Below are 21,624 nucleotides of genomic sequence, written 5' to 3'. Positions count from 1 at the left end.
TATGGAGACATAATAACCAGAGAGACATTTGCCTTTAGGTTCTTCTGTCCCATCTTGTCTCAGCAGGGCTTCCTCCTACTTCATCTTTCAGTGTCTTCATTATCTCCTTGGGAACCAAGCCAATTTTGGGACATTCAGCCAGCTCTCCGGTATGAAGCTTCCTAGGGGACTAGCATTCAAAGGCTCCTGGCCAACTCTGTTGTTTAAATATGGAATTTCCTTGTACTCTTCCTCTCCATCATGGAGGTTTCATGGTTTACTAGGTTCAATGTAGCTGTGTGTGTTTGTGTGTGCATGTGTGTGTGCATGTGTGTGTGTGCATGTGTGTGTGTGTGCTTTAGTGAAGGGGAAATGTTCTTCAATCAATTGAAACCCCTTCCTCAGCCAATCGACAGTAATTTATCACATGCCTACATGTGTCAGTAACTCTACTAGGTGGTGGAGATATGAAGACCAAAAGAAAAGATCCAATCATTCATTATTTCTGAAGTAAAAGAATCAGCTCTGCTATCTAGCTGTATAGGCTGGCAGAGAGGGTGGTCCCCACTAAACCCCCACAGCCAACTGCAACTCTTTTATTGGAGAGGAGCCTGGATTCTAATAGACTTGAATGCTGGCAATGTCCCAAACTGACTGGATTCTAATTGTACCAGCCTATTATACAGGAGCATCCATTTTATTTCATTTTTAATTTGAAAATTTTTGTAGATTAAAATTTTTTTTAAAAAAATTAAGAAACAATTCCCTTTCTTTCCAATTCTACTTTTGAGAGTTACTCACCTTGTGACCTTGGGCAAGTTACTCTAGATGTACCTCAATTTCCTTCTCTGGAAAATGAGGAAAATCTTATTACCTCACAGGGATGTTGTGGGGAGGAAATAAAATATGCAAAACACTTTGGAAACCTAAAAATAGCTTATAAATGCTAGTTATTATTAGAAATCTGATGAATTTTCTTCCTTTCTCCAACAACCATCCCTTTTCCCAAAAAAAGGCAGTTCATCAAAACTACCCAATACATTAAGCAAGTCTGCCAGGACTCCAGCTCCCACAGTCCTCCACCTCTGCCATAAAAGGAGAAAATCATTAGCAGCTCATGAATGAAAATGAATCACAAAGGCCTGCTTTGTGACCCCCAGGGGACCAGGGTCTCCCCTGCTATAAAACACTGGGAGTTGGCTGTGGGACTTTTGTGGGTCTCCACCAGCCTCTCTTGCCATGTAGCAGAACGGATTGTTTTTTACTTCGAAATACTGAATGACTGAGTCTTAACTTCTACTCAGCTTGATATTCCTTTTCTTCTCTCTCTCTCTCTCTCTCTCTCTCTCTCTCTCTCTCTCTCTCTCTCTCTCTCTCTCTCTCTCTCTCTCTCCCCTCTCTCTCTCTCTCTGTTTCTGTCTGTCTTTCTCTCTTTGTCTCTCTCTGTCTCTGTCTCTCTCTCTCTTTCTCTTCTCTCTCTCTGTCCCTCTGCCTCTCTCTGTCTCTGTCTCTCTCTGTCTCTCCCTTTCTCTCTCTCTCTGTCCCTCTGCCTCTGTCTCTCTGTCTCTGTCTCTGTCTGTCTGTCTGTCTGTCTCTCTCTGGCCTACAGTATATGGCTTCCTCCCTTTCACTCATTTCCCAGGGGTGTGCTTGTTGGTCCTTGGGGGGCATGGATTCCCTCCTCTCCCACATGGCCCACCCTTCTTCCTTCTCTCCTCCCCAGGCTGCTTATACCCTGAGGGAGCTCAAGAGATGTTTGCTGACCCAAGTGCAAATAGGAGAGGAGGCCGTCTGTGTGGGGCCGCTGACCCTGCTCCAGGGGGTGCTCAGCATTCATGGTGAGGAGACCTGGGGCCTTTCTGGCAGAGACCACCATGGCAGGAATCTCCACAGAAGCAATCCATCAATCACCACGTGGACTCCCCAGCACCTTGCTCAGTGTAGAATAAAAGGTGTACTGGGTAGGTCATCACTGGGTGGGGGTGGGGGAGCTGAGCTGGGGGCCAAGATTGAGCCAGGAGGGAATTCAAGCTAGCTAGGCCCAGTTAGGCCTTGAGACGAATTGGAGTCGCAGGAGTTCTTGAGCACATGGGGTCATTGGTTGGCTGTTGGGGTTGTTTACAACAAAACACCATTGGAAGCGACTGGGTGGGAATGGGGAGGCCTGACTCCAGGGAGCCCCATTTAACTTCACAAACAGCTAGATTAGAATGGGGGCCCAAAGTGTGGGGTGTAATGTCTCCCCTCCGGAGGAGGTCGGTCCAGAAGATGGTAAGAGCTGGCTGCAGTGGTCCAGGAGACTCCCATTAGGAGAAGTGGTCTGGAGCTGGGCCTTGGAGGGGGGCCAGACTGGTGGACATGGGGGCAGCGAGCATCAGGAGTCACTATCTTGAGCTAATAGACCATGGGAGAGGAATCTCCGGCTTCCATCCAGGAGGAAGCAGGCCAAGAGGGGCTGAGGACCCCAGGTGGGACCCAGCCTTTGAACCCCTGCTGCCACTGCCCTTCTGGTGTGAAGAAGGCCCTTCCAGGACAGGCCCCAGCATAGGAAGGGAAGGTGGGGAGGTCAAGGTGTCTGCTCATCCGGGACTCAGGGACTGTGGTGGAACATCTCAGCCACCCCGAAATCAGCTTCTCTTGGGCTCCTCTTCCTTTAGAGCCTCAGACTGAAGCTCACTATGAAAACCATTCAATATACTCTAGGGGATCCTTGAACTCAGGTGAGATAGGGAGCATGGAGAGGGGAGAGGGAAGGCCTGGGAGGCAGCTGGGTCCACATGAGCCAGACCAGATAGACACCCAGGGTTGGGACAGCTAGGCAGGAATCTCTCAGCCAGGACCCCCCAGCAAGCCCCCCTCCAGAGGGTGGTGAGCCTGGGGGGTAGGTCTCACAGCTCAGTGAAGGTACTGGGCATTTCTAGTCTGGAGCAAAGATGACTCAGGGCTGACCCCAGAGCCAGCTTCAGGGATCTGAGGGCAGAACTGGGGCAGTGGGTGGGGAGGAGACTAAAGCAGCCCGCTGTGGCTGCCTCCTGTACCCACGGGGGTTGGAATGCTGGCACAGCCCCTCCTTGGGGGTCTTGAACAAGAGCTAGGATGAGTCAGTCATGGAGGGGAGGCTGATGACCCTTGAGGTCCCCCCTCCCAGCCTGAGACCCTGGCATTCTGCGCTCTGGTCATCCAGGGTCGACTTGAGGGCTGTCAAGGATGGGGGACTTGCTATTCTCTCCCATTGCACTCTGGGAGTATCTCTTAAGGTGCAGGGATGGCTCCTTCCTTGAGTTCTACTTGGTCCTGACCAGTGCATGGGAAACTCCTGGTGGGGAATTTCCTTCTGTCAAGGCCAAGCAGTGACTGCCCTGCACCCTCCTCTCTAAACTGGAGACAATTGGAGGGTTTGGGTGGTCTCACCAATGTGTCTGTTAGGATGAATCTCGCTGAGGGAGCACAGCCTCGAGTGGGGAGAAGGGGGATGTAAATCTAGTCCAAAGAAAGGTCTTAGCCCCGGAGAAGGTGGCTGTAGTGAGTGCTCAGTGGCCCCCGGGAGCTGCCACCTGGGCCTCAGTGGCATCTGCTTTTCCCTGCCAGGTAAAGCTTTCCATCTTGCGGGTCATCGGGCAGCTGTCCATCTTGGCCTACCCAGAGAGTGTCCGAGGCTGGGCCCCGAGATGCATCTCACTTCAACTAACAGTCAACCTTCAAGTTGGTGAGGAGGAGGAGGAGGTGATGAGAACCAGGAGGCAGGGTATGCTCAGCTTGTGTTTCTATGGGAGGGCATGTATGGGTCTGCCCTTTTCTTACAAGGAATTCCAAGTTCTTTCATAATTACAATTTTTTTTGGTTATGAACTTGTCAACAAATTAAAACATGTTGGCAAACAAAGACCATTGTAGCCAGTCAGCAAATGTTTATTAAGCACTGACTACATACTGAGCTCTAGGCTAAGAGCACTGTGTGTGGACTCATCCACTCTACCAGTTGTGTTTAAAATGTGCTTATAATTTATGAAGGTAGTGACACCATTTTCCTTCCCTTCCCTTCTCTTCCATTTCCCCTTTTCTTTGCTTTCTTTTCCCTTTCCTTCCTTCCTTTCCTTTCCTTTCCCTTCCTTTCCCTTTCTCTTCCCTTCCCTTTTCCTTTCCTTTGCTTTTCCTTTCTTCCTTCCTCTTTTCTTGACTTCCACCACTCCTTCCTCCTCTCCCTCATTTCTTTCCTCTTTTTCTTCCTTGTTTCCTTCCTCTTTGCTTTGCTTCCTCCATTCCTTCCTCCTTCTCTATCTCCTTTCCTTCCTTCTTCCTTCCTTTCTTCCTTCTTTCTGTCCTCTATTCTTTACTTCCTTCATTCTTGCCTCCTTCTATCCCTCCCTTCCTTCATTCAATCCTTCCTTCATTTCTTTTTCTTTCTCCCCGCCCCCAACCAGCTATGTGGTTGTACAGGAGTGAAGTGGACCCCCTGCCCTATGTCTTGTTAATTTTCTTCATTGGTCCATGAGGACATCAGGTCTGTGTAACCAAGGAATGATCAGAGTATGGCCTAATGGACCTGAGCTCAGATTCTTCTTCTGATGCATCCTGGACAAATCCCTTGTCATGTGTGATCCTATGGCTCCAGTTTGGTCTCCTAGTTATCTGAGCATCAACTCTCCCTCTGTGATGCTTTGTTATTGTGTTCTGTGTTTCAGATGAATCCTCTGGCTGATCAGAAGAAGGGATAGTTTATGGCATGGCCATGGACACTGTGAGGATCATCATGGACTCTGGTAGTGGGTATACCAATATGAGTGATTTCTCCAGGATTGCCTCCAGCTGGATAGGACAAGGAAGGAAGCTTTCCTAAGGTCTGAATTTGGAGTCTTTATTGAATACCAACTGTGTACCTGTGATTATGGTTGATACAGTGATGCATGAGAAGGAAGAGAGATACAGCTCCTTGACACTGTAGTCATGACCTTGGCTCTATCATGCCAATGGGATATCTAAATGATTGGACCAGGAGGCCACAATTTGGGTTCCATCATCTACCCAGTGGTGGCTCCCAGATTGTAGGCATGAAGTCCACAGACCAAAAGAAGTGAGAGCAGATATCTTGGCAGGAGACAAGATGTATGGAGTAACCCAAAGCTCCCCAAGGCTATCCTATTCCTTGGCCCACATTGTGATGTCATAGATTCAACACAATGGTAAGAGGTCCCAGGCAGTGGGTCTATCTGGAGTCTTCACTACCACACCCCTCAAGAGGGGTTTCTCAGCCCACAGTTTCCAGACTTCCAAAGAGGATAGAGTGCAGGCTGGTGCAACCTCAACAATGCAGACAGTTTGGACTTGGCGAATTCCAAAGGACTTGGGGTGGCCTCTTTAGGCAGCTGTTCTGCCTTGGAAGAGTTCTAAGTGCCCCCTCATCCCTGGGAGATTAGAATAAGGTAAAGGTCATAGGAAGTTTCTTTGGAATCCTGCTTCTGTCTTGGATAGGGCTGTAGAATTGGAGTAGGTAGGAGGGAATGATGGAAAGCATTGTCAAGTTAAGTAGCATTCCTGAAGCCCTTCCCAGGTGCCAGGCCAGGTACTAATGGTCCTGGAAGCACAAGCACAAGAGAAGGAAGGCCATCCTTTCCTGTGGGGTCAGAGTAGGGAACATCTGGGACCCCAGCAGAGCCTCCCTCAACTTTCTTCAATGGAGGCTCTGGGTGGGACGGGCCAATCAGGGACAGAGGGTGCTTTCCATGAACATCCAGGGGAAGGAGCTTCTAGAAGCAGAGCCTGGAATGGGGTCTGCAGAATGACCTTAAGGGCTTGAAAGTAGGCCTAAGGAGAGGAGGCAGAAGACAGCAGCAGATGGGAGTACATATTGGGGAGGGGCTTGGTGTCCTGGCTGATGTGGTTTCATGGTACCATGGAAGAGATGGGATATACTGCCCCCTTCTCCCACCGGCCCGATTCTGAACGCTGCTATTACGCTGTCCAAGATGCCCAAGAGGGGGAAGCAGTGGCCACCGGACTCCGAGCAGAGTGGAAATGAGGAGAGTGGGAGCCCCGCCGGTCCACCCAGTCTCCTGGGTCCTCCCCCCATAGCCAATGGGTGGCCCTGATCCAGGCTTCCACAGAGGCCCTCAGGGCTTAAGGGGACCAGTGATTCCACCACTCCTGAGCCTTCCACTTCCTTTCTGGGGAGGATGCTTGGTGAGAGGGGGCCCAGGTCCAAGGCCTCGACCATATCTACATAGTCGTTGGGCCTATGAGGATCCAGAACCTAGGAGGGGAACAGGCTATGGGGATCATGCCAGGAATGGTCCTCCCAATGGATGGAGAAACCTTGGAGGGGGCAGTAGTCACCATCCATCTAAGAACATCCCACGGCCTAAGAATGCCCCTCAATTCAATGATGGAGTCCAAGAAGGTGATAGAACAGATAAATCCAACTGCCCTATCTGCAGACATTTTTCAAAGGGCCACTGCCGCTATGAGGATCTTTGTGCCTTCTACCACCCAGGGGTGAATGGACCTCCATTGTAAAACTATGCCTTCCATCAATCAGGCTCCACTGGACCTTTTCCATTCTGGAAACTCATTGCCCTGTTCTTTTGTTGTTGGCTTCTCTGAGGTGTTTCTGCCTGACACCTCTGGCCAAGGAAGCAACTTGAGCCCTCTCCCTCCCCTCCTTAGGGATATGGGAGGATTTGGGGGGGGGGCACGGAGTGGGTGAGAGGAATAACAGAAGTTTTTTTTTTTTTTTTAAAATAATGTTTTATTGATACTTTTGGTTTTTACACTTCCCAGTAACACCCTTCCCCTGTCCTGTAACAAAGAAAATCACTTACACAAATTATTGAATGGACCACATCTCACAGAGTATGCAGCATTCCACATCAGTAGTGGTCTGAGAGGTTTATCAATCATTGATCTACATCATCTACCTTTTTCTCTATTAGAGGGGATGGGATGAGGGTAGGAACATTGTAATTTTAGTGCTGATAAGTTGTAATGGATATCTAATTGGTGCTGTTCACCCACAATTTGCCCCTCTTCAAGTATTACTTGTGGTTCTTGTGACACCTGTGGTTCTTGTGAACCCTGAATGATTTTGGAAAAAACCCATCTTGACTCCATTTTTGTCTATTAGTTGTGCCCTCTGTCCCCTTTCATCTTCAGCAATAGATCTGAGAGATGCCCTTTAGCTTGATAACCTAGTGGTTCACCTGATTTCTTCCTCTCCCCAAATTGTTCTGAGTGTGAGATAGTGATTCCATAGCTTACTCTCAACTTTTGCTTCCCTCCTTCCACATTCCCTACCTCCTGTCAGTTGGATTCTGTGAATCTCCATCCAGTATAGATCTCTGGGCAATTAAATTCCCCAGTCTTACTGGGTGGAGCTTAGATTATACTACTGCTTTCTACCCTGTTCCTTAACCTTTATCCCAGTGTAGGTTTTCTGTGAAAACAGATTAGATTTTATGAGTAGGACCTGGAGAAAGATTAGGGAATGTGGGGAAAAGGAGGGAGCTGGAGCTTTGATTGGTTGAAGATTCTTTGTTTTAGTTTTTTTAAAGTAATAAGCTCAGAGGAAACATTTTATTTAATGCTGGTGTTGCTGCAATTTTTGTGTATGAGGACCATAGAGTATTCTATAATAAGTTAAAATACAAACTTCTGTTTGGCCCTTAAATGCCACCAGCCTATTTTTTCATGTATATTTTCCATTACTTTTTTATGCTGTCTTGGATTTCTGGACTATTTGCTGGACATTACATTATATTTCTTGCTTCTGTACCTTAACCATGCCTGGAATGCCCATCTTCATTTTTACCTCTTAGGAAAGGCTTAGACTCACTCACATAAACTATCCTACAGTGTTTTCCCAATTTCTCCAGTTGTTGGACTCCATCCCAATTCCTTTGTATATACTATTTTCATGTTGTTTGTATCTTTCCTTTGCCCCTAATAGTAGAATGTAAGCTCAAGGGCAGAGAATTGTTTTTGTCCCTGTGTGTTCCTGTTGCTGAGTACAGTGTCTTGCACATAGCAGGCACTTAATAAATTCTTGATAAAAAAAAGAAGAGATGACAGAGACCTCAGAAAGTCCCTGGTCCCATGTCTGTAAAGCATTCCCAATACCACTTCTGCCCTGGGGCCCGATCCTTCTCTCCTGGAACAGCATCTCAAGAGCAACCTGCCATCAGGTCTTCAGACTTAATATCCCCAAAGACTTCTACTTTCTTGAATGGCATGTGCCACAGTTGCTCCACTAGATTTGCCCTCCCTCTTGCCAATAGCCTTCCTTCAAAGTGACACCCGGAACCTGATACAGTCCTCCAAATGTAGACTGACCAGGGCAGCTCACAGTGGGTCTCCTGTCTCCTTTGTTCTCTACATCATACCCCTCTGTGCTGTCCAATATTCATACTAGCTTTGTCCATGGTCATGACACAAGACCTTGTGGTCCACTACAACCCCCAGATTTCTTTCAGACCAATGGCTGCCTAGTTTGTACAGTTTCATTCTTTTGAACCCAAGTGCAAAACATCAATATTCATAAAATATTTTCATTGAGCCCAAATAGTTTTGCCTGTCAATGATCCTGATGGTCAGCTTCTAATTTAGCTATTCTTCCTAACTTGTAGTCATCTACAAATTGGATGAGGGTGCCTAGCCATGGCTTTCTTCAAGTCATTGGTAGAAAGGTGACAGTCCTGGGCCAGGTCTAGATGCCTAGGGTGTTCTCCAGAGATCCCTCAAGCTGACAACAAACCTTTAATAGTCTCTTTCAACAGGTTTTTTTATTTTTCATTTTTTTTCTTTTCGGTTCCACTTCTCTTTCTCTATCCCAACTCATTGTGAAGGTAAGAAATAAAATAACTGAGACATAGCAGATCTCACTAAACCTATTTCCACATTAGCCAGGTTTTACATGGCTCTTACCTAGCCCACCACTCTCCTCCTCCACAAGAATGGCATGAGATACTTTATCCAATATTTGCCAACTTGAAGATAAATGACATCTACAACATTTCCTCCATCTTCCAGTTTAGAAACACTGGCAGACAAAGCTTATCTGTTGGCACCTCCTATTCTTGATGTGGCCATGCTGGCTCCTTTTTCTAACTGGTCAGTAGCCATCCTGTTAAGAATACCTTCCAAGCTTTCCTAGGAATGGAATATGGGTTCATTAGACTAGACTTTGCATCTTCCACTCTCTTATGAAAGCAGGCCATGGGTCCTTCTCCAGTCCTGGGGTGCTCCCTCCTGTTCTCCCACCCAAGCAACTCTGTCTTTTCAGTACCTTCCAAATGAGGGGGTTTTCATTCACCCAGGAATTGAAGGGTTCTCTGCTTCTCTCTTGGTAATTTTTGGGATCCACCTCTAGGGAATGGCTCTTGGGTTCTGTTCTTTCCCTCATTCACCTTGGTGTTTGATAACTTGGGGAGGATTTTCTTCTCCCTGCCAGCCCATCTGGGCAGGACTCTCAGGCCTTTGAACTGAGGCTAATTCTCATCTCTCTTCTGTTGACTTGACAGGAACTTGATCTGACTCTGTTGAGTAACATCTGGAAGACAGAACACGTGGAGGTCCTCCCGCCCCTCTTCCTCAGCCTGGCCCAGCTGACTGAGAGTCAGCACCAGCGTCCAGAATTCAACAAGGACAGGAAGGAACCAGGTCAGTGAGCCATGTGGGGCTTCCTCGGACTCCACCAGACCTGGCCCATGGGGTGCTGGCCTTGGGAAAATGCCCGTTTCTTCTGATGGGTTCGCCACCCTCTGCCCCCCAGGAAGGGGCCGTTGTGTAGATTGTTGACTGGATGTCTCAGGTCTTTCATAATTTGGTTTTTCTATTGAGAAACATGCATTCTAGCAGGCACCCTTCAAGTGGAGAGCGTTGGAGGATCATTCATCGAAGATCAGGGCCTAGAGTGGATGGAGGGCATCAGGACCAGGGAGACTCATCGGAGACAAATGGGAAGTCAGGTCAGGAGAGGTCAGTTGGCTGCTGAAATACAGATCCATCCTCTCCATGGAGGTGGAAGCCAGGGCTGACAGGGGGATGTGTGCTGAAAATAAGTGTGGGGGGCAGGAGGAGGGCTTTGTGGAGACCTAGTGGTCCAGGGGAGCTGGTCTGCTCTACTCTCAGTGAAGAGAGTGACCCCTCCCAGAAGCCAGTGCTAGTTCCTGGTGGCCTGAAACTCAGATGGTTTGCCTGGGGCTGGATCCCCGACTCAGAGATGGTTACCTCACCCTGTGCCAAGATAGGAGCTGACTTAAGACACCTTGACAAGGAGCAGATGCTGAGCGGATCCTGGCCCTGACTTCTGGTCCTGTCTGTACAAAATGGTGGAGGGGGTGTCTGTACCTGTTGAATCTGGTTGATATCAAGTCCAGAGACTTGGTCACTTTTCTCTGTTGGATTTTCAACCCATAGCACTTACATCACAGAATCACTAACCTCTGTGTCTGAGTGTCTCTATACTCCTCACAGGTTGCTATGAGCTCAGATGAGATGGAGACCAAGTGCTTTGTCAACCTTGCTGGTTAGTAATAATTGTAGAGAATGCTCCAAAAAAAGGGAAGAGAATAAATGAAGGGACACATCTTGGCCGTCTCCTGGGGAAGAATGTGAAGTCGAGGCTGGGGAGCAGAAGTCTCAGGTCTCACAGGGTCAGGGCTGGGGGTTGGGAGGAACAGTTCCCCCATTCTGGGGAAATCGGGGACTCGGGCCAACCAAGGTAAAGGGAAGAAAAGTAGCCCATACGCTCTCATCTTCTTTTCTGTGCCTTCTTCCCCAACTGGATTCATCTTCCCTGGCCTGTGTCTCTTGCTAACTGAAAACTAATGATTATATAACTGGTAGTGACTTCTTTCTAAGCTTGACTGGGATGAGCTTAGGGGTTCAACCCTCCCTGGACTCCCTCCTAATGTGCAAGGATATGTGTATGTATGTATTTTCTTGTGGATGTTTAGTCAGTTAGCTGTGTCCAAGTTTTCATGAGTCCATTTGGGATTTTTCTGGCAAAGATTCTGTAGTCATTTCCCATTTCCTTCTCCCAATCATTTGACAGATGGGAAAACTAAGGCAAACAGTGAAGTGACTTCCCCAGGCTGAGGCGGGATTTGAACTTAGATGAGTCTTCCTGACTCTAGGCCTGACCTGCTATCCACAAGCTACCCCGTATGTGTTGTAAGGGGGCAAAACCTAGACATTGATGGGAAAGGGAGGACCCTTTCAGAAGGAAAGGGTCTCAGAAAGGTTCACTGGGTTAAATAGTGGTGTTCCTCAAATGGCCTTTGAACAATGCCCCCCCCCCCATCTCCCAAAGGTCTGGCAGGAATCTGGGAGGGGGGCTGGGATCCCCTCCAAGGCCAGAGGCTCTGAGAGGGTCAAAGAGAGGAGGTTGCCCAGGTCTAGGTTCAGACCCTGGTCCAGCTCTGCTGAGAATAGCAGTCACTAGGGCCTGAGGGGGTGAAGACCTATCAGTCAGGAGACTCCTCCTATGTGCCAGCAGCTTCCCATTGAAGTGCAAGCCCAGGAAGTGTAGAGGACCAGCCTCCTCCCAGATGCTGTGCTCCATGGAAAGCTTAGCCTAGCCCAGCCCAGCCTGACTTGACCCGGTCATCAACATGCCCCCCTGAGGACTGCCAAGGAGCAGACCACCCCTGCCTAGCTGGCCAGGGATCTATCCCTTAGGCCCCATTTGGCAGGAAGTGTGTGAGGCCCCTCAGGAGAAAGGTGCCTCAAGGACCTGCACTTCCACACTTGGCTTGGTCATGTGTGCTCCCCTTATTTTTTTTTTTTTTAGGTTTTTGCAAGGCAAATGGGGTTAAGTGGCTTGCATTACCATGGCTAGGTAATTAAGTGTCTGAGGCGGGATTTGAACTCAGGTCCTCCTGACTATAGGGCCAGTGCTCTATCCACTGTGCCACCTAGGTGCCCCATGTGCTCCCCTTATGATTGATATGCTAGGCTTGTGCCCACATCTCCCCCAGAATTGTGTGTCTTTGTGGGAGAGTGTATCCAGGGTCGGGGGACACACCTTGTCACTCCTAGTGGCTCAGTAGGGGTGTGTGCAGTGTTAGACTTGGAGTCAGCTCCATTTATGGATAAAATGGAGATATTTACCTCACAGGGTACTGGGAGGCTAAAGGGAGGTAATATCTATAAGGCAAACAAACTCCTCTATTAATTCTAGCCACTGGGATTGTTCCTTTTTTGTTGCTCTGTAATCAATACTTTCTCTAAAAATTGGTCTCATTTAGCATCATTATACAATAACATGCTCTCTATTCCATGCATAATAGATTTTAGGGATAACATCACAATGGCCTAGAAAATAATTTGTTGGGCTTTGCTTTTCTCTCTGGCTTCTGCTGTCTCCACTCTGGCTTGTTTCTTTTAAGTTTTCCCATTTTTCTCTGCAATCGTTGCATTTGGAGGTCTCCTTTATTCATTTCATTCCCATGTCATTCCCCTACTGTTGGGAGCCTGTTTTGTTTCCAGGTATGCAAGGAGGACTACTGGGAATGTGCTCTTGGGTTTGGATCTTTCTGTCACTGCCCTCCTTGGGATGCCCCCCAGGGCGGAGGTTCCTGGATCAAGGTGGAATTAAAGCTTGCTCACTTTTCCCCATCAATCCCACTTATTTTCCAGAATGGTTGGACTTTGTCATAGTTCTTTCAGCCATGTATGTTTGGATAAAATGATAACCAAAGTCACCATTTCCATAGCCCTCCCTGCTTGCCAAGCATTGTGATGTGATTAATGATCCAATCTAAAATATCACAACCAACCTCAGAGGTAGTTGCTGCTGTTAGATGCATTTTGTAGCTAGTCGGAGACAGATGCGGATTGAGGAAAGGTCAACAGAGCTGACAAGGAGGAGATCATCGGGGCATGGGAGAGAGCAGTTTCAGTTGAAGGGCTAGCTTGGAAGCTTCATGGGCTTGTTAAGGGAAAGAAAGCAGGAGAGAGAGGCAGCAAATGAAGATGGCTCTTGGCTGTGAAAGGGAGGAGAGAGAGAGGGTAAGGACTTGAGGGGATGCTTGCATCTGGTGAAGGTTTTTTTCAGGTCTAGGAGTAAGCTATTTGTAGACAGTGCCTTTAGAGCTAGGGTTAGGAGCAGGAAGATGAAGTCGAGAGGGAGAGAGAGAGAGAGGAGAGACTGGAATGGGGGGAGACAGAGACAAAGACAAAAACAAATGGAGAGACAGAGACTGAAAGAAATGAGGTTAGAAGGAGAAGATGGTTTGGGAGTCATCCTCTGCTGATAAAGTAGGCAATGTAGAAAGACTTTCCTGATTCCCCCCCCCCCCACAACAGCTTTCTTTCCCAATCTCACCCAGGGAGTTCATTCTCTCCCAAGTTATCTTGTATTGAATTATTTTCTATGCCTTCCTTACACATATGGTGGTTGGAATTGGCTGCATGTCTATTTTGTAAAAAAAAAATTTATAAAATATTTTGTTTTCCAATTATATACAATAGTAGTTTCTACCAATCATTTTGCAAGGTTTTGAATTTTACAATTTTTCTCCTCCCCCCAAAAGAAGGCAATATGATAGTCTAAATTTGTTTCCATGATATGCATAGATCAAAATTGAACATGTTGAGAAGAGAAAACATGTCCTTAAGGAAGAAAGAAAATATTAGAGATAGGGAAATCATGTAAAACAATAAATTGAAGATAATATGCTTTGTTCTTTGCTTAAACTCCATAATTCTTTCTCTGGATACAGATGGAATTCTCCATCACAGCTCCCCTAAAATTGCCCCTGATCATTACATTGAGGGAGTAAACAAGTCCATCAAGGTTCACCATCACCCCACGTAGTTATTAGGGTGTACAATGTTGTTCTGGTTCTGCTTATCTCACTCAGCATCAATTCATGCAAGTTTTTCCAGTCTTCTCTGAAATTCCATCTTTCTGATTTCTAAGAGAACAAGTGTTCCAATCCATACATAGACCACAATTTGTTCAGCCCTTCCCAAATTCTTTGCCACCTCAAACAGAGCTGCTAAGAATAGTCTTGTACATGTGGGGTTTTTACCCTTTTTCATAATCTCTTCAGGGTATAGACCCAGTAGTGGTATTGCTGGATCAAAGGGTATGCACATTTTTATTGCCCTTTGGGCATCATTCCCAATTGCTCTCCAGAAAGGTTGGATGAGTTCACAGCTCCACCAACAATGCTTTAGTGTCCCAGATTTCCCACATTCCCCCCCAACATTGATCATTGTCCTTTCTAGTCATATTGACCAGTCTGAGAGGTGTGAGGTGGTATCTTGGAGATGCTTTAATTTGTATTTCTCTAATCAATAATTATTTAGAACATTTTTTCAAATTATAGAATATTTTGATTTCCTCATCTGCCTATCACCTTTGCATATCTGCTTACCATTTGTCAATTGTGGAAAGACTTTTTTTTTTTTATAAATTTGACTGAATTCTTCTATATATTTTAGAAATGAATCCTTTGCCAAAAATACTAGTTGTTTAAAATTGTTTCCCAACTTATTTCATTCCTTTAAATATTGATTGCAGTGGTTTTGTTTGTGCAAAAGCTTTTTAATTTAATGTAATCAAAATAATTCAGTTTGTTTTTTATAATGTTCTGTCTTCCTTAATCATAAACTGCTCCCCTTTCTATAGATCTGTCAGATAAACTCCTAATTTGCTTATATTTTTTTTGTCTAAATCCTGTACCCATGTTGATCTTATCTTGGTATACAATGTGATATGTTGGTTTAATCCTAGTTTCTACACTGTCTTCAATTTCCCAGCAGCTTTTATGGAAAAGTGGGTTCTCATCCCAGGAGCTGGACTCTGGATTTCTCAAAATGCAGATTACTATAATCATTTCCTTCTGTCTCTTTTGTACCTAGTCTATTCCACTGATCCACCACTCTTATTTCTTAGCTAGTACCAGATAGTTTTGACGACTGATGCTTTATAATATAATTTTAGATCTGGTAAGGCTAAGCTGCCTTTTTTTTCATTTTTTCATTCAATCCTTTGATATTCTTGACATTTTGTTTTTCCATATGAATTTTTTTTTTTTTGCAAGGCAATGGGGTTAAGTGGCTTGCCCAAGGCCACACAGCTAGGTAATTATTAAGTCCCTGAGGCCGGACTTGAACTCAGGTACTCCTGACTCCAAGGCTAGTGCTCTATCCACTGAGCCACCTAGCCGCCCCCTCCATTTGAATTTAGTTACAACTTTTCCTAGCTCATTGAAGTAATTTTTTGGAAGTTTTGTTGTCATGGCACTAAATAAGTAGTTTAATTTAGGTAGAATTGTCATTTTTATTATATTAGCTCAGCCCATCCATGAGCAATTGATATCTGCCTAGTTATTTAGATCTGATTTTATTTGTGTGAAGAGTTTTATAATTGTTTTCATAGTTTGAGCCTGCCTTGGCAGGTAGACTCCCAAGTATTTTGTGTTATCTGTGTTATCTGTTATTTTAAATGGGATTTCTCTTTGTAACTCTTGCTGCTGTATCTTGTCAGTCATATAGAGAAATGGTGAGGATTGATGAGGGTTTATTTTTATATCCTGTGACTTTGCTAAAGTTGCTAATTTGTTTCCAGTAGCTTTTTAAGATGATATTTGAGGTTCCCTAGGTATACCATCATATCATCTGCAAAGAGTGAGAGTTTTATTTCTTCCTTTCCAATTCTAATTCCTTCAATTTCTTTTTCCTTATCGCTGAAGCCAACATTTCTAACACAATTTGTATAGTAGTGGTGATAATGGGCATCCTTGTTTCCCCTGATCTTATTGGGAATGCCCCTAGCTTATCCCTATTGCATATAAATGCTTACTGATGGTTTCAGATAGATACTGCTTATCATTTTAAGGAATAATCCACTAATTCCTAAGCTCTCTAGTGTTTTTTTTTGTCAAAGGCTTTTTCAACTATTGAGACAATCATATGATTTCTATTAGATTTGCTATTGATGTAGTCAATTATGCTGACAGTTTTTCTAATATTGAACCAACCCTGCATTCCTGGAATAAATCCTGCTTGGTCATAGTGTAGTATCTTATTGCTAACTTGCTGTAATTACTTTGCTCATATTTTATTTATTTAAGATTTTTGCAGCCATATTCATTAGAGAATTTGGCCTATGATTTTCTTTCTTTGTATTGATTCTTCCTGGTTGAGGTATCAGCACCTTATCGGTGTCATAGAAGGAATTAAGCAGAACTCTGAATTGCCTTATTTTTCCAAATGATTTATGGAGAATTATTCTTTGAATATTTGTTAGAATTCACTTGTGAATCCATCTGGCCCTGGAGATTTTTTCTTAGGGAGTTTATTGCTGACTTGTTGAATTTCTTTTTCTGAAATAGGACTATTTAGGTATTTAATTTCCTCTTCATTTAACCTGGGCAACTTATATTTTTGTAAATATTCGTCCATTTCACTTAGATTATCCATCAAATTTATTGGCATACAGTTGGGCAAAACAGTTCTGAGTTATTACTTTAATTTCCTCCTCGGTGGTGAGGTCACTTTTTCATGTTGGATGCTAGTAATTTGGTTTTCCTCTTTCTTTTTGTTTAAAATCAAATTAACCAAAGTTTTATCTGTTTTATTGTTTTTGTCATAAAGCCAACTTTGATTTTATTTATTAGAGCAATAGTTTTCTTGCTTTTGATTTTATTAATTTCTCCTTTAATTTTTAGAATTTCTAGTTTGGTATTTAATTTGGGGGCTTCAATTTGTTCTTTCTCTTAACTTTTTTAATTGCATGCCCAGTTCATTGCTTTTCCTCTATTTTCTTCTTTCTCTTAACTTTTTTAGTTACATGCTCAGTTCATTGCTTTCCTCTTTATTTTATTCATTTGTAAACATCCAGAGATATAATATATCCCCTAATAACTGCTTCCCCAAAGTTTTTGTATGTTGTCTTGTTATGGTCATTGTCTTGGATGAAGTCATGAATTCTTTTTATGCTTTGTTGTTTGATTCACTCATTCTTTAAAATGAGGTTGTTTAGTTTCCAATTAGTTTTAGGTTTATCTCTCCATGAACACATTTCTGCTAGTTGATTTTGACTGCATTATTATCTGAAAAGGATGTATTCAGTATTTCTGCCTTTTGCATTAGATTATGAGGTCTTTATGCTATAGGACATAGTCAGTTTTTGTGTAGGTACCATATACTGCAGGAAAGAAGCAATATTCCTTTCTATCCCCATTCAATTTTCTCCAAAGGTATATCATGTCTTAAGTTTTCTACCATTTTATTGACCTCCTTAACTTTTTGTTTATTTTATGGTAAGATTTATCTCATTCTGAGAGCAGGACGTTGAGGTCTCCCGCCAGCAGAGTTTTGCTGTCTATGTCTTCCTGTAGCTCATTCAACTTTTCCTCTAAGAATGTGGTTGCTTAACCTGCTTGGTTGCATACATATTTAGTATTGAAATGACTTCACTGTCTGTGGTACCTTTTAGGAGGATAGTTTCCTTCCTTACCTCTTTTAATGAGAGTTTTTGCTTGCAGCATCTTTGTCTGAGAGGATTGCTAGCCCTGCTTTTTTTTTTTTTTTACTTCAGCTGAATATATTCAGCTCCAGTCTTTTACTTTTACTCTGCATGTATCTCTCTGCTTCACATGTCTTTCCTGTGAGTAGCATACTATAGAATTCTGGTTTTTAATCTACTCTGCTGTGCACTTAACATTTTATGGGAGAGTTCATCCCATTCACATTCACAGTTACAATTACTAACTCTTTATCCTCCATGATGCATTGCCTCTGTATTTCCCCTCCTTTTTTTCACCTTATCCCCAATCCCCAATATTTTGCTTCTGGATACAATCTCATTCAGTGTGTTTGCCCCCTTCGATCCAACTCCCTCCCCTTTCTTTCCCCTTTCCCTTTGCCCCTTCTTCCTTGCACGTCTGTTTTCACCATCTGGCAGATGCATTCTCATTGAAGCTTGGTTGACAGATAGATTATTGAATTTTCCCCCATAGATTCTATGCTGAATTTCCCCCCTGTCTTGAGCTGGGAAATACTTCATTTGACATTTTCCTCTAATTGTTTGAATGCTCTGGTGCCCTGTTCCAGTTTGATAATGGATCTTTTTTGGAATTTATTGGGACATGTGGCATCCTAGGTTGGTTGGTTTGACTCAATTTTCCTCCTAACTACCTTTGCATTTTCCCCATGGTTGATGTTGACTGAGTCCCTGAAATGTTTATGAATAAGATCTCTTCAATGGGGAGTCATCCTGAGGCTGGTCCTGGATGATCCATGGCTGACCTTGATCAGGACCTTGGCTTGTTCTTCTTTCTAGTAAATCTTGTTGCCTTTCAGAAGCTACTGGTCAGATTCCTGGTGGGGAAGATGAGCCTGCTGGGGAAATGGGATTGCTGACTGGGTGGGGTGAATATTTGCTCATCTCCCCATGTCACAATACCTATATAAGAGGGGTCCTGCTTGACTTTATCAAAGCTTCTTTGGGGAGAGGGGTGACTGCCAAGGGGGGAGGTCCAGGGAGAATCTAAAGATACAGACCACACTGGCAGGGGAATGCTCTGAGCTCAATGGCATTTCCAAACACCTTTGGTTCATTAAGAGTGTCTGGCCCTCCCAGCTGAACAAATTTGTCTTTAGTGAGGAAAAGGTGGGGTTTGTTTGTTGTTGGGGGGAAGCAGATGTGGAGGTGGAGTGGCAGCATGCCACTCATGTTCAGAGTTGGCACTTCTGGGTGGGTCTGAGGGCCCTGAGTCTGTTCCTGCACAGCCCCTCTCACCCTAGTTATTGCAGCAAAATGTCCTGGGGTCTCTGGAGGAGTCACAACCTGAGTTATCTGTGTCTTCTCTCCTCCTTTGCACCTGCAGATGCTTCTAGCAGACCCCTATAAGGTAGAACCATATTCCAACTGATTAAGTCTCTGTAAGAGACTATTGCCCCCATCATGGCAAAACTTGGGGGAGATGAGATTCCAGGTTTAATTGGGGACCTTGCAGGTAAACTAAGCACCTGGTGGAGGGGAAGGGTGGGTGGGAGGGGGCTGTCCATTGTCCAGCACCTGGAAAGCCACCCTTCTAGTGGGTCCTGTAGACAATTGCTGCTTAACAAATAGCTTGGCCTTATCTCCCCCCTGCAGAAATCAATATATGTTGATGAAAGACTCCCCTTTGGGCTGGGTATACAGTAGGTGTCTACTACTTGCTGACTTCAAAAACTAGACCTAAGCTTATACAAAGTCTAAACCCAATAAAGAGGAGAAGTTCAGGTTGAGATGCCTTTAAAACCAGCCCCTCAGGAGCTAGGAAAGTTCTAGAATGAAAATTGTAGGAAATGAGAGGAGACAGGGTGGAGATGAACTTGGACTGCATTTCAGTCTGGGCAAAGGCCTGGAGACTAGGATTGGAAGGTTGAATGTGAAAAACAGGAGAATCCTGTCTGGTCTGGTTGGGTGGGTTGAAAGAGAGGGTACCCACAGGGGGGCCAATGTGGAGCAGGGGGGACACCCTCTACTCAAATGGGGAAGAGACACCCCTTCATGGGAAGAGGTCCTTGGGGACCTCTTCTCTAGCATTCTGTCCATGGAGAAGCCAAGGAAGAGGCCACAGAGCATTGGGATGGGTTCCAGGAGGGAACCCCAGGGACTTGTGGAACAGGGGAATGAGGAGGCCAGTCAGAAGGGACAATGGTGAGGGGGAGGGCATGTGGGTCGCTGCCCAGAGAGGGTCCAGTGGAGAGACTGGATAGGTGCAGCCTGGAGAAGAGGGGGTCATGCAGCATCTGCAGGTGCGGGGGGGGGGGACCAGGAAATTGCTTCCATTTGGAAGGAGAAACAGGTGTGGAATAACATTTGGCCCTGCTGTCCCAGACTGGGCCAGGCTGACTCCGGAGCTGATAGCTTCTTCCTGGCGGGGGGAGGGGGGTCCTCGGGTCCATGGAGCAGGTGGGGCTCGGCTTCTTGGCAGTCCTACGATCCTTCTGTCATGCATTTTGAAAGAGGTTTAGGAGAAAGGCGAATGTGTGATGCCCCAATGGAGGCAGATCCCCTGTCTTCAGGTGGGGCTCCAGACCAGAGACAGGGAGTCACAGGCCCCCCAGGCCCAAGAAACAAGGTGGGGGTGAGGGTGGCAGTGAGGGGACTCCTGAGCCCCGGAGCTGACCCTGATTAGTCAGGAACTCGAGACAGCCCTCCAGGGGCGGGCTACAGGGGCCCTGGTGCCTGTGGGTCTGGAAAGTGGAAAGCCTCTGGAAAGTGAAGCTCCGACCCTGAGCTCTCTGAGACCTTGCTGGAGGCCGGGAGGGTCACGGTTCCTCTGCTCCCTTTTCAGCGTGACCAGCCCTGGATGAGCGGCCGCCTGGCCGTGTATGGCTGTGTAGCCAAATGATTGCACCCAAGAATGCTCGTGGTCCACATTGATGGGCTGAGCAGAAAAATTACATTTTTAATACAAGCTGCCAGGTGAGCCCCGAGTCTGGCTCCGGCATGTTCTGGGAGGGGGTGGCTTGGGGTGACCCAGGTGGCTGAGACAAAGGGAGGTAGGGCAGTAGGGGGTCTCCGCTGCCTGGCAGGTACCCCTTGGGAACTTCCTGCATCCTCAACCCCATGAGGATGGTCCTTGTGCTTCTGACTGGCCCCCTTGTTGGCATTGGGCAGGTGATCCTCAAGGCCGAGTCCCTGGATGCTCCAGTACTTACCCTGGTATTGACACCACTCTAGCACCTCAGGTAGGCCAGGCCTGTGCCCGGGACCCTTGGCTAGGGCCGGTGAGACCCCATCTCAGAGATCAGCCTCAGGAGCCCATGTCATCGTTGGTGAGCTCTCGGCCTTCTCCTGACTGGGCAGCACCTGCCCATCCTGGAGGAGAATGGACCCAGAGGGGGAAGGTGGTGTGGTGTGGTGTACAGGAGAGGTTCTTAGGGTCAGAGAAAAGCTGAGGGAAGCAGGTGGGAGCCCCATTCGGGCAGAAGAGTAGACCCTGGAAGAGAGAGAGAGAGAGAGAGAGAGAGAGAGAGAGAGAGAGAGAGAGGTGGAGGTGGAGGTAGAGCTAGATAGATATAAATAGATAAAAACATATAGATAGATGACAGATAGATTTAAAAATATATAGATAGGCAGATAGAAATATATAGATAGATGAGACAGAGACAGAGAGATAATCAAGTCAGCATTTTTCCCACTGGTTAAGGACTTCTCCGGGCCAGGCCTCTGCTAAAAGCCCAGCTTACAAACATAAGAAAGCAAAACAGCCCCTATCCTGAGGGAACACACCAGGGAAGAAAGGGGACATGAAGGGGATGCCATGGGGGGTGGAGCAGGTAACTGCTGGCCAGGAGGTGCAGGCCACACATGGGGGAGGGCTGGCAGCTCTGGGAGACCTTGGGACATAGACCTCTCCCCCTCTTTCTCTCTCTCTCTCTCTCCCTCTCTGTCTCTGTCTCTCTCTCTCTCTCTCTCTCTCTCTCTCTCTCTCTCTCTCTCTCTCTATATATATATATATATATATATATATATATATATATCCATCTCTATCTCTGTCTGTATATTTATCTACCTCTATCTGTTTATCTCTATCTCTGCCTCTTACTCTACATATACATCTACCTCTATATCATCTATCTCTGTCTATGTCTATGTCTATCTCTGTCTCTATCTCTTATCTCTATGTCTATGTCTGTCTAT

General features: G+C 45.7%; 1 long non-coding RNA gene and 1 pseudogene across 1 annotated transcript; both read left to right on the top strand.

The window, feature by feature from the left end:
* The first annotated feature begins 4,665 nt into the window (after positions 1-4,665).
* Positions 4,666-21,442, top strand: LOC141490599 (uncharacterized). The gene is made up of 6 exons (XR_012469290.1): positions 4,666-5,398; positions 9,488-9,626; positions 9,822-9,944; positions 10,443-10,494; positions 20,273-20,403; positions 20,599-21,442. It is a non-coding gene; the product is annotated as an uncharacterized LOC141490599 (long non-coding RNA).
* On the top strand, positions 5,613-6,622 carry LOC141491570 (proline-rich protein 3-like; annotated as a pseudogene).
* Positions 21,443-21,624: the final 182 nt, after the last annotated feature.

Source organism: Macrotis lagotis, chromosome 6, assembly GCF_037893015.1.
Source record: "Macrotis lagotis isolate mMagLag1 chromosome 6, bilby.v1.9.chrom.fasta, whole genome shotgun sequence".
Taxonomy (NCBI): Eukaryota; Metazoa; Chordata; class Mammalia; order Peramelemorphia; family Peramelidae; genus Macrotis; species Macrotis lagotis.
This window is presented reverse-complemented; position numbering and strand designations above follow the sequence as displayed.